This window comes from Schistocerca gregaria, chromosome X (genome assembly GCF_023897955.1).
Source record: "Schistocerca gregaria isolate iqSchGreg1 chromosome X, iqSchGreg1.2, whole genome shotgun sequence".
NCBI classification, from domain to species: Eukaryota; Metazoa; Arthropoda; class Insecta; order Orthoptera; family Acrididae; genus Schistocerca; species Schistocerca gregaria.
The window spans coordinates 539,705,484-539,718,115 of NC_064931.1; the positions used below are offsets into that span (position 1 = coordinate 539,705,484).

At 40.0% G+C, this 12,632-nt stretch overlaps 1 protein-coding gene across 2 annotated transcripts in view; it reads right to left on the reverse strand.

Annotated features, from left to right (window-relative positions):
* The window catches only part of LOC126299330 (FMRFamide receptor), a 670,385-nt gene extending 658,298 nt beyond the window's left edge, over window positions 1–12,087 (reverse strand). The window contains exon 1 of one of the 2 annotated variants that reach the window (XM_049991160.1): window positions 11,863–12,087. The gene's annotated coding sequence lies outside the window, so the exon portion shown is untranslated. Of the gene's footprint in view, window positions 1–11,826 lie in introns of both variants that reach the window. The other variant, XM_049991159.1, reaches the window with a different exon arrangement.
* Between the last annotated feature and the right edge of the window lie 545 nt (window positions 12,088–12,632).

Sequence of the window (12,632 nt, forward strand, 5' to 3'; positions counted from 1 at the left end):
GCTCAGTAGCTCGGTACGGGCTTTTGTTAAAAGTTTCGAGAACATACCTTCAGCGAAGAGTGAAGCAGTATATTGCTCCCTCCTACGTATATCTCGCGAAGAGACCATGAGGATAAAATCAGAGAGATTAGAGCCCACACAGAAGCATACCGACAATCCTTCTTTCCACGTACAATACGACACTGGAATAGAAGGGAGAACCGATAGAGGTACTCAGGGTACCCTCCGCCACACACCGTCAGGTGGCTTGCGGAGTATGGATGTAGATGTAGATTACTCAAAAATAGCAAATTTCCACACACATAATATATATATATATATATATATATATATATATGTGTGTGTGTGTGTGTGTGTGTGTGTGTGTGTGTGGAAATTTGCTATTTTTGAGTCATCTACAGAGCTACATATATTTGTGTGTGTGTGTGTTGTAAAAATACGTGTGCATTTTTTATAGTGCGTAGATGACATAAAAAGAGCAAAAAAGTGCCAAATTATTCATTCGTGCTCAATTTCCCAGTAGGGATCGATGAAGATTTCAACACTAGTGATGATCAGAATCAATGTGTCGTACACCAAACGCTTCATCTGCCCATACCTCAAGTACGAGGGGGCACCACGACACTTTGCCGTTGGTGTCAGAGAACGTTTAGACAATGTCTTTCACGATCGTTGGATTGGGAGGAGGTCTGCCGACCTCACTCCTATAGATTTCTTTTTGTGGGTGAGGACGAGACGTTTCGTGTACGAGACGCCGACAGACATACCAGAATAGCTGGTTTCCCGTTTGACTGAACCTGATATTATTATTTGTTGAACACTTTTTTCTCGTTGGGCATAGTAGGCATTAGCACTCAGATACCAGTTGTTCATTGATGTAAACGGACGACAGTTTCAGCAACATCTCTAAAACAATATTCGTCACACGCGCTGTTTGAACACAGACGCTCTATAAAATACTGTATTGTACACATATCTTTTGTAAGCCGTGTATATGTCTTCACAAGAAATAAAATGGGATTCAGGAAGCAAATATGTAGCCAGAAAGGTCTTTTAAATATAATTTTATGGTCTATGATCTGCGATGTTTGAAATTTCGCACAAACAATGATGAATTAAAAAGTTTCGTAAATTATTAACAGTTTATACAATAATCCTACAGCAACATAGTAGGGAATGAGGAGTGCTTTCATTTTACTTCAGCACCTGTATTATGTACATTCACACATAACCTCCAGAGATGGTGTGGATGAACATGCCATATGCTGTAGCCAGCGAATCAGACGGCAACTACTTGCTGGTTCCCCCAGCCTGCGCTACCACAAACTCGCAGCGGGCGGTGAGCTCAATGCAACCGCCCCGAGACAGCCTCCTCGATGACTGGGTGTTGTGTGTTGTACTTAAGTTAGTTAGGTTCAAGTAGTTATAAGTTCTAGGGGACTGATGACCATAGATTGTAAGTCCCATAGTGCTCAGAGCTATTTAATAATAATAATAATAATATCAGCCTCCTCCACCACGTCGCATCAAGTGGTGTGATCCTGTGGTCTCCAGAGTGGGATATAGCTCTCTGTACAGCGACAAAAAGCCAGTGTCTACATGGTTACAATGCGCCGGCTACCCCATCGTAGACGACGTATGCTGTGAGCTTGGACTATGTTTGGTGTTTGACTGTGGCTGGATTTCTCATAGCAGGACGGCGGACTTGGGGATTAATCAAGACCTTTTAGTATTTCACATTGTTCGTTCTTTGCGTAACCGCAGCCGGACAGATGTTTGTGTAGTGCACCGAACTCCAAACTTCTACCGAACTTGTAAGTAGCCTCTTTGTTCAAATAAAGGGAATGGAAGAATCGTTCCTAAATAACACTTGTTCTTAAGATTATTTTTGTAACTTTTTTTGCTATAGATGCTTGCTATATTTCGTAATGTATAATTAATGATCCTAAACAGCAGGCTTCATCTTAAAATTGTAAACGACATACCGACTTTATCGGCAATGTTATTATCAAACTGAGAGGTACGTTCATTAAACAATTTGTGTTGTTATCTCGCGATATGAGTCCATTAGCACAAGACATGGTGGGAGTGTACTTCATATGGCATATGAGACGGCAAGGAAGTGACGACAGTTGGATCGGGGTTGCGTTTGGATGTATACGTACGGTAATATAAAGGCAAAAAAGGCACTACCCCTTGAATTTAGAATAATTTTACACTAACATCTGGTTATTACTTTACTTAAGTCGTGATTAACATTTGATAGTAATTCATAATGAAAATTACAATCCAGTTAGAATTAACTCAATATAAACTTATTTATGGGGGATTAGGTGCAGGAAACTGAGGAGCTGTCAGTTCGCAACGGGAAAATTTATTCATGCCACTGCCTAAAGACTTTAGCCATTCAAATACATGTCTAAAAACTAGATTCTATTGGTGAAATTATTTACATTGTATCAGTTATACCAAAGTACCTTACATAATTTCAGTGACTCAAAATCAGCTTTCTTTATGTGAAAATGTAGTATATTTGAGTTTTTCGCAGCTTCTAAGCACATTTTAAAAGACAGTTCCACTTTTACATCCCATCATAATACTGTGCTAAACGAGCAAGATGTATAGCTGTTGGCGTTTGACAGCTCTAAAATGTACAGGCCAGAACATTTGTATCTCAGAGAACCACTTCAGTTTTCACACAATAAAGATTTCATGCTTGAATACACACACACACACACACACACACACACACACACACACACACACACACACACACACACGTCATGTAATACAGATGTAAATAATATGTGCCATTGATGATTGGCTGTATGTCTGAACACCGGGCAGACAATTAAATATATTTAAATATAACTGACGGTGAACCCCAAGACGTTGTTTCATAAATACTTTACATTGAAGTGTCAATTATGCATTTTTGTACTGGTCCAGAATATAAAGAGGGAGCCCAAGTTATCATTTCAGACCACACATTGGCCGAACACACGTTGTATGAAAGTGTAAAAAAGGTGGGTGGTAGTGTCAAACTGGGCAATCAGAGAATATGGTCAGAGAAAACTTTGCCGAACGCTGTGGTAGAGTAATTATTTCACAGTTGAAACTGTAGTAGTCCTCATGTGAAATCCTTAGAGTTCTGCCTTAGCTATGGTTTTCAGCAATGTCTATCAGTAATTGTTGGTAGATACACGGCCCAGCCCGACCTGGGCAATGCAAATACACTTCGCCAATGCTGGCAGAGGCTCCATTTCTCAGGAGCGCAGCGTGGACGCCGCTCAGAAGACCACGACGCCTTCTGATAGATGACCATATGATTATGACTTGCACTAAAGCATTCCAAGAAAATTTCCCCTGCCATTGTTCCATTTGTTTCAATGTACATAGTAACTAGCAACCTGTGACCCTGCGATTATTATTAAAACAATGAGCATGCAAATATTATTATGGTCTTTCCAAACTTAGATAACGTTGAGGATAAATTATGCAAAGGATTTTGAGATTCATCTAGCTTCAATAACAAAGAATAATGTCGTCGAAATATGGGTAACTCTTATGTTCCTTAATTCATCCAGCTCGTGTATCAAATTCTTTTATTGGAGGCTGTTCGCAAATAATACATTCAGCTACAGTTTTTGCCATTAATTAGTGTAACTGATAGAATTTAGCTTCTCGAACTGAATACTGCAATAAATCATCAGTACATAACATGATTTAACATAGTGGCTCTAGAAATTTGCTCTCTTCGTAACATAGCTCCACAGCTTCGGACCAACAACACAACTGCCCGCTGCACAATTTGCTGATAGTCTGCATCTAGAATTGCTCTCAGTTATGCCAACTGAAGTCCTTTCGCGGGCCATAATTTGACTGAGACGTATTAGGGAGATAGTTAACACCACAAATGAATCTAAGAAACTACCTGAGAACTCATACCATGTTTCGCGGATCAACAATGACCTACACTGAAGCTAGTCACTTACAAGCAATACGTTTGTCCCGACACTGTTCGTTATAAACGGCATTAACTAATAAAATCTGGAAGGTATGTTGGAATCACTACGATGCACTAAAATTTTTGAATTTTCATTTTATCTGGAATTCTACGATTTAAATTAAAATCTTCCAGTAATTAGGCTACTTAGTACCCCAAGGAAAGGCCTTTCCTCCAGCCCGCCAAAAAAACAGGCGGTAAATAAACACATGGTGGACCTGGCAGCTCAGCCATAAACTTCTGGCTCTGGACCAAACAGTTCTCTGTTCCTCTGATCTTGCTTTATGTGCTTGGCGTACGCCAGACGCACCACCCGAACTGCATCTCCGTACGACCAAAGCTGAACAGTCTGCCGAGGGAGATATGAAGGCTGTTTGAAACAATACTGTGTAATAATTGTTACCATGGAAAGGATAAAATTTTTTTCTCAAATGCCACCATTAATCTCCATTTTGAGGTCAGGGAGAGAAGGAATAAATACATTACTGTTGTGTGTTTGATCCCTGAAATTTCGGTGACTTCATGTGTATTCATTTCCTGATCACGTGGAGACATGACGTATGGTCATATCGGCATCTCAAGTATAAGTGGTTGATCCGTGTAGAAACTGCGACCAGTCGGTTTAAAACGTGTTTAAATTTGTTTATTGTCTCGTTAGCGAGCACTCGAAGCAGCGTAGACTCATCATAATGGGGTGGGTATTTACAGGAACCTTATATTGTATACATTGTTCAGATTCTTGCAGGGATCATGGTGTGAGTGAAAACATTTGTATTTAGGTAGATTATACCACTCACCCCACAAACGTAAAATATACTGTAGCTGTTTGTTAACTTACACATCGTTTAATTCTAAGGGTTGTGATGTTACCATTTTAAAGTGATCCATTATATACCAATGAGGAAACTAAGCATTTAAACAACGTAAATCTAACACATGGGATACAAATATTCGTCTGAAGCGTGATTAGTGACAATATATAACATTTCGCCACGTCGTCATCTTTGAGACTTAGGTGTTGTTTTTCGAGATACACTACTCAGGCTGTCGGCCGCAGTGGTCTAGCGGTTCTAGGCGCTCAGTCCGGAGCCGCGCTACTGCTACGGTCGCAGGTTCGAATCCTGCCTCGGGCATGGATGTGTGTGATGTCCTTAGGTTAGTTAGGTTTAAGTAGTTCGAAGTTCTAGGGGACTTATGACCTCAGTAGTTGAGTCCCATAGTGCTCAGAGCCACTACTCAGGCTATAGCAACATTATCAACATCGTCTTATGTTCGCAAAGATTATGCAACTGTATTTGAAGTTATGACACTAAGACATTACGTTCTGTCATCGACGAGGTAATCAGAGACGGAGTATACACTCAGATTAGCAAAGGATGGGAAAGTGAACTGTCTACCTGTTCTTCAAAGGAACCATCCCAACGTATGTCTTAACCGACTTAGGAAAACCACGGAAAACCTAAATCAGACTGGCTGGGAAGGTATTTAAGCCACCGTCCTCACGAATGAGAGTCCTGTGTCTTACCATTGCGTCACCTCTTTCGGTGGCCCTAACTGGATAGGTAAAGTTGTTCTAAGTAATTTAAATACGTCGTAAACAACCGTTATAAGGCAGTATATTCTGCTGAATCTCCTGCAAACCTCTAAAACGATTACAATCCATCAATCTTCAGTTAGTTTTAGTTTGATTTTATTTTTCTCTAGTGACCCCTTACGGTAACGATTTAACTAACATTCGCTGGGTTCAGAATTTAAAATGTGTAAGATAAACTCCCAGATAGTTTTTCTTTGCGGTTTTTTGTAGTTTCGTAGAGTGACTAAAGCCCGATGTCAAGTCTGAATGATTTTATTGAGTATGATTTGTGATCACTGTCAGATGATGGCGACTGCCAGCGCCTGTATGAAACTGTTTCGTTTTCCGTACAACAGACGTTTGCATTGCGGGAAAGAGAGTGTTACGTTGACTCGTTTGGTGTGACCATTTGGTGTCTCATAACTGGCAGCACGCAGGTACGAGCCATCGACGTAAATCAGATATTAACTTCAACTGTACTGTTACTCGTGCTTCCTGGAATTCGGAACAGTAATTACGTTCTACAGCAGAATGTTATATCGTGGTCAAATGATTTAACATGCTTAAATACAAGACAGAACAACTGATACCGATGAAAATTTTTTCTGACTCTGTTCCTATTTCCTTTCAATACTCTCTTCTTGAGGGTTCAGCCCATCCGAAATTTGTCAATAGATTGTAATGTGTTCTCCATGGCACTAGCGGTAACTACATAATGGTGATGAATGATGAACACTAAGCATTAAATACAGGTTCAAACGGCTCTGAGCACTATGGGACTTAACATCTGTGGTCATCAGTCCCCTAGAACTTAGAACTACTTAAACCTAACCAACCTAAGGACATCACACACATGCATACCCGAGGCAGGATTCGAACCTGCGACCGTAGCAGTAGCGCGGTTATGGACTGATGCGCATAGAACCGTTCTGCAACAGCGGCCGGCTCTGTATTTGCCTGACGTAAATTTCTGTGGGTACGAAGTGCATATGTTCTGAAAATTAATCTTTACTAGAGTGACATACACGATTTAATCATTGATAATAGTCATGAAGTTTTAAAATGCTGTTGTTGTAACTTTGCTACCGCGGGTGGTGGCGCGGCGGTATATACACTTCAGAACGGCTTTTAAATTCCCGTCCTAAATTCCGGATTTAGATATTGCCTGATTTGTCTAATTTTATTCAGTTGACTGCAGCGATGGGGTCTTTGAAACTGTAAAGGCTGATTTTCTTGGCCTTTCAGTTCAATTGTACATAGCCCAGACCGTAATGACGGCGTAATAGCCAAGAAACTAGCAAATGTCTGAATGATGGATTTAATGAAAGCAGATGTAAGTATTAAACCTGTAAATATTAGAAGTTTAAATTTAATTCATGTACATAATTTTACTGTTCATTGACTGATGATCATTAAAATTAATGAAACTCAAGGTTTTCTAATTACATTTTTGTAATGTGTTTATCTGACATGTTCCACACCCAGGAGGATTCCCTCTTTTATAGGTATAAGGAATGAATAATCAATCTGATCTAATGTAATCTAATCTGTGATACGACGGAAAACCTTGGTGTATCTTCCTTCCATGTGTAATGTACATGAATGGACACCTAATTTAACTAAGATGACTCATGTATGAGATAGATGGCACAGTTTTAAAGTCAGTACGGATAAAGTCCTCAGCTTTTAAGTAGAAAACATTTTTAGGTTCAGAGGTATGCAGCGCCTGAAGCCGTTAGGTTAATAATGCCGCTAGACAATTAGATAAGCAACAAATACTTACTACTTTTTCTTGAAATTCAGGTTTGAATACAATAAGCAGGTTGAAATGGATGTAGCTTATAGTATTTATGCAGAGATGAAGAGCCTGGCATTGTACAGACTAGAACGGAGAGCTGCATTGTACGTTTTGGACTAAAGACTACAACAACAAGAAAAGTACGACCAAAATATTAGATCACAGTTCTCACACAAATATCGAGCAAAACCGCAATGTCGACATGGTTTATATTAAATTTTTCTAGATATTTTCCTATCACCTTAATCAAGGGAAATAATACAGGAACATGAAATTCTATTTTACTTTGTATGTTAAACACATTTTTTTTTACTATTTACACGAGCATCATACATCTCACTGAATCCCGCATGTGCCGATGTATTCTAGAAATATTGCTTTTGTTTTCGCAGACTCTTACAGTATAGGCAAGATGCAACTCTGCTTCTCATAATGGGATTCTACACACAAGAGCTTAATAGTTGGCTTAGGTCCGTAGAGTGTGGCGGTGTGGCAACTGGTATACCTCTTCCTGTTCATCCGTCAAGGAATATGTTATTTAGCAACAGGCGACGGGGATTGACACTTGAGTAAGGAGAAGAGGCAACGTAGACGAAGTACTAGTTAAGGTATGTGTGTTAGCCGATCAGGAAACAAAATATTTGTCTATGCCCTGAGTTTCATGTTCTATTATAGTACGTTCCGTTTCTGTGAGTTTTCTGGCATCAATGAACTACGAAGATTTCTCTAAAATGAATTACATCGTGAAAATAAAACGTTTCCGTGCACGTGTCAGTACACCATACCTTCTTGTGTTTGTGAGAAATATGTCGTGAATGTTTTCCAAACGGTTTCCTTACACGCTTTTTATTAAAAAGAACTGCACATAATCTATCTTTGTGACACCTTATCTTTCAACGATAGTTAAGTACGAACAGAAAAGCGAGTGATTAAGGGAAATCGTTATTTTCAGATTGGTTGATATTTTTGTTATGAGAACGAAATGTCGTGGATGGCTAACGAAAGGGGCTGAAACAATGTGTGTTAAAGTGAATTACTGAAACAAAGCCAAGTTAACGATCGATGTATCATCCACCCCAGCATTTATGGATTAGAAAAAGAGAACAATTGTAGCACGATGAAGAAGTTAGAGGACCATACCTGCTTTCGCCGGAAGTAATTTAGAACAGTCTAAGTCAGGTTCATTGGACAGCGGTTTCCACCCATCTCGTCCACAATACAAGCCTAGTCTCTTAAAAAATTGCGTGGTTGCATCATTTGAATTTCACGTTCATACTCTCTTCAGATGACCATTTAGCAAGCGTTTAACTTCTCTTTAGCAATATTATTACATCAATGATAAGTATTTTGGAACTTTGTAGCTGCTGTTCAATTAAAGGCTGCTGTGGGAGATCGCAATAAGCCACCTATACTTCTAAATGCTTTTACTTCATCCCTATGACTGGTTTCAGGAAACAATGTCCGTGACCAGATAGCTTTCTGTCATTTCCTAAGAGCTGTTTCCCATATTTTTCGATAAAAGGGTCTATTTTAATTTGAGGTCTCCACAGATAGATGCATCATACAATGCTGAAAACGCCTAATTCCGTCAAATGGGGCTGACACAGTAATCTTTTCATTCCTTTCTTAAATGTGTCTGTTAAGTAAAGAGCCGTCATTGTAAACTGTGTTATACACTACAAACTGACAATCCATATTGTGAAGGTGCAGGAAAATTTAAATTCTGGCGTATGGTGACTGTATTTCAACATATCTCGTAGTTATTCTGAACTGATATACTGCTTAAACACTCTGCATGTGGTCAGCACCTTTTATTTCATTGATCCACTAATAAAGCTTACTTTCGACTTATGTCTGCCAACAGCATATATGTGACATTAATTCGCTACTAATTTAAGAAGAAAACACTCTGAAGCAACATTTAGAATTTCAAACACATTTCTTACTTTTTCTCTAACTAGTTTGTGTTTATTTAAGGAATTCAGAAATTGCCCATTGGTTTGTGTTTCTTGCATATGCCGTCTGCGCCAGCACTGAGTGAAAATATTTATGGAGACTGCGATCTTGGTGATAATTGACTTAATGTTTTAGTTAAACCCGTTTAGTTCGTCCAGACAATGAAGGGAATTATAAGACAATGAAATGAAGCAACTGCGAGAACCCTCGCATGAGGACAGAATTTTTATGACCCAGTTTTAGGCAAAGACTCATTGAAAAAGGTTATCTAGCCTTAACCAGTACAGCCACAGAAACACTTACGCGAATTTTGACTGTAATAAACGTTATTGTTGAAAAGTGTGCTCGCTGCTATTCTGTATTTCACATGGCAAATGTGAATACAATTTTAGACACGAGGGTCAGTCTGCTGCCTTACTACACCAGGATCGTCTTTCACTTCTGTGTTTCCTGTCAGCCACAGTGTATCTTACTACAGCAAGGTTTCCACTCTGTAACCTAAATTTCCCTTCACACATTAAAAACTAACGTAAAACGTGACATATGTCGTGGTAGGCAGCAATTAGAATGTTTCGGTTAAGGCCGGTTAGTGGCTGCTAGACAGAGAGAGGAACAGAGAGAACAAGAGGAGCAGGTGTGCCAGCTTGTCTTCGGCGCCTAAATATAATCCACTATGTATAGACGCGCCGCGTCCATATGATCGCTCTTCATTGCTCACAGTGGCCACGTTTAGTTTCCTCACCGCCAACTGCCGAAGGATGCGAAATAGCGTCCCATTAGTAAGAATCTCAGTCACACTACCGGCAGGTGCGTAACATACAGTTTACTTGTTCTTAACAAGTAGCTGCCACGCTGAGTACTTCGTGAAACATGTTAATAGTACTGTGCACTTTACAGACGGTACATTTTTATTAACATACCCCTCGCATTAAAAATAACAAACAACTCGTTATACTTCAAATATCATTTTTGCGTATGTCGGTGGCACGAAGTATCCTTGTTTAATCCGACATAGGTAGACAGACCGAGAACTGACGTATTGCGTCTAGAACTTTTTAGGGTTATAAATTATTGTACATGCAACAATCGGAAAACCATACAACGATGTCGAAGAATGCGACACATATACATGTATGGCTCTGAGCACTCTGGGACTTAACATCTATGGTCATCAGTTCCCTAGAACTTAGAACTACTGAAACCTAACTAACCTAAGGACGTCACACAACACCCAGTCATCACGAGACAGAGAAAATCCCTGGCCTATACATGTATAAACAAACACACTCTTTTATCGTGTTCTGTTTATGTGGATAAAAGTAGTAAATTAATAAAGTTATTTACCAAAGCACTTACAGTTTTTATACAGAGATTTTCCATTAATTTATTGAAAGAATAGACACATTTCGGATCATCAGCAAACTCATTTGTAAGTGCAACGCTTTTTCTGTGACATGAAAAAATGTAATACCTTACATTAAAAACCTGATCTTTCATGTGTTAAACACTGCAAAAACTGTACCAAAATTTTGTTGCGAGCTTACACTGCACTACCGTATCTGCTGACATTTCTTAAATCAGCACCACAGTAGCCTATTGTTCCATAAAAACAAGCCTATGCTCAAACTATATCTACCTTTGAATCATACCTGTTATTTGTTTCGGAGAGGAGGCCTATGTGGCTTACAAAGTACTGTCCCACATCTTTTACCTTAGTGCTTAAGCGAAAATTTTTTCAGTCAAGTTATCTCCTAGAGGCTAGTAATATGATGTCAGAATAACTGCTGCACATGTCACACTTATAGAAAAATGTGAAGGAATAGTTATTTGAGCGTCAGAAATGCAGACTGCTGTCTGGTGTAAATACATTGGGTGTGGCAGTGTTGACTCAAAATTCACCAAAGCATTACCAAGTAAAAGTGATCAGGTTTAATTTCTCCACTCATTGCCCAACAGTAATACGGTGACCGTGTGGAATTATCTCACAATTATAAAGTTACTCAATGAACTAAGCCTTTCATTTCGATCAAGTTAGTACGACAATGTGGTGAGACCTCGGTGTAAAAGCCGCACACGTTTATTGTAATGAAGGGTGAACTATACAGTTTATCGGCCTGTGTTGTGTCTCTGTGGTCGCTCCATTAATAGCTAAACGTGCAGGATTGTGGAATTAAAAAAAATCTTTTGTCATCTTCGGGATTTCATTATTTAAATTTAACTTTCAAGCTAACGGAATACTACAGTATTTAAGAAGATACTAACGTTCACGATAAATAAATATTATGATCTGTATTTTACATAAATAACGGCATCAAATGTTCATATAAAAATTAAAACGAACAAGTGGAATACACTCTGACACATGATTTTCTGACATCCGAATTTTCACACAAGATGATATGGGTACATCGCTAGTGAAACAACTTGATTACAAAAATAAATAAATAAATAAAATAAAAAATAAAATAAAATGAAAAACAACAAAAAACTAACGTGTTGTTGGCCGCCAATACGTAAGGCATCTTTCACCTTCAGCGTAGTCCATCATTTGAAGGAAGCAGCCAACTGACACTGTTGCGCTGATTTCCGCATGCTCCACAAAGTGCGGTGTCAAAACGGCGCACGGTTCTACAAAGCAACGCGAAGTGCGGAAGTCCGCACAAGCGCAGCAGACCGCGGACGCCGGGCGCTGCCACCGAGTGCGGTGCGCGGCGGAAGCTAGAGCGCGCGCAGGAGTAAACACGGACGCAGGCGCATTTCGGCGGCGACTGGCGGCTGGCGGCCGGCGCGCTGTGTGAGGCGTCTGTCGGCCGCGGCGCCGTGCCAGAGACTGGCGCAGATCGAACGCGCAGCGCCGCGCCGCCCGCGCAGCCTCTGGCGCCGCCGGACCTGCTGGAAGCCCACTCGTCGGCAGCCACCAGCAACCTACGAGGTGTACTGCAGTCAAACATTCTATGGCTACTTACGTTCCAAAACGCCGTGCACAAAAACGGAATTCCTCCGTGGCTCGTACCGCGGGTTCTATTGGCGATAGATAGGTACGGTCAAGTGTTTTGGATAGACATTGGGCTAGGGACAATTTGTACACGGAAAGGAAGAGTCATTTAGCCTACATTGCCGGGCCAGAGTAAGAATATTACACACATATTTCTGCTTAGGCAAATGGAGCAGATCAGTTTGTTATTTTCGCATTTGACGTGGTCTACGGTAGACTTGTTGGGATTTATGGAGGTACCATTAATCCGCGGGCGGATCCCCTGAAAACAACACAAAAAGGTTTTTATTACTGCATTTTGTCC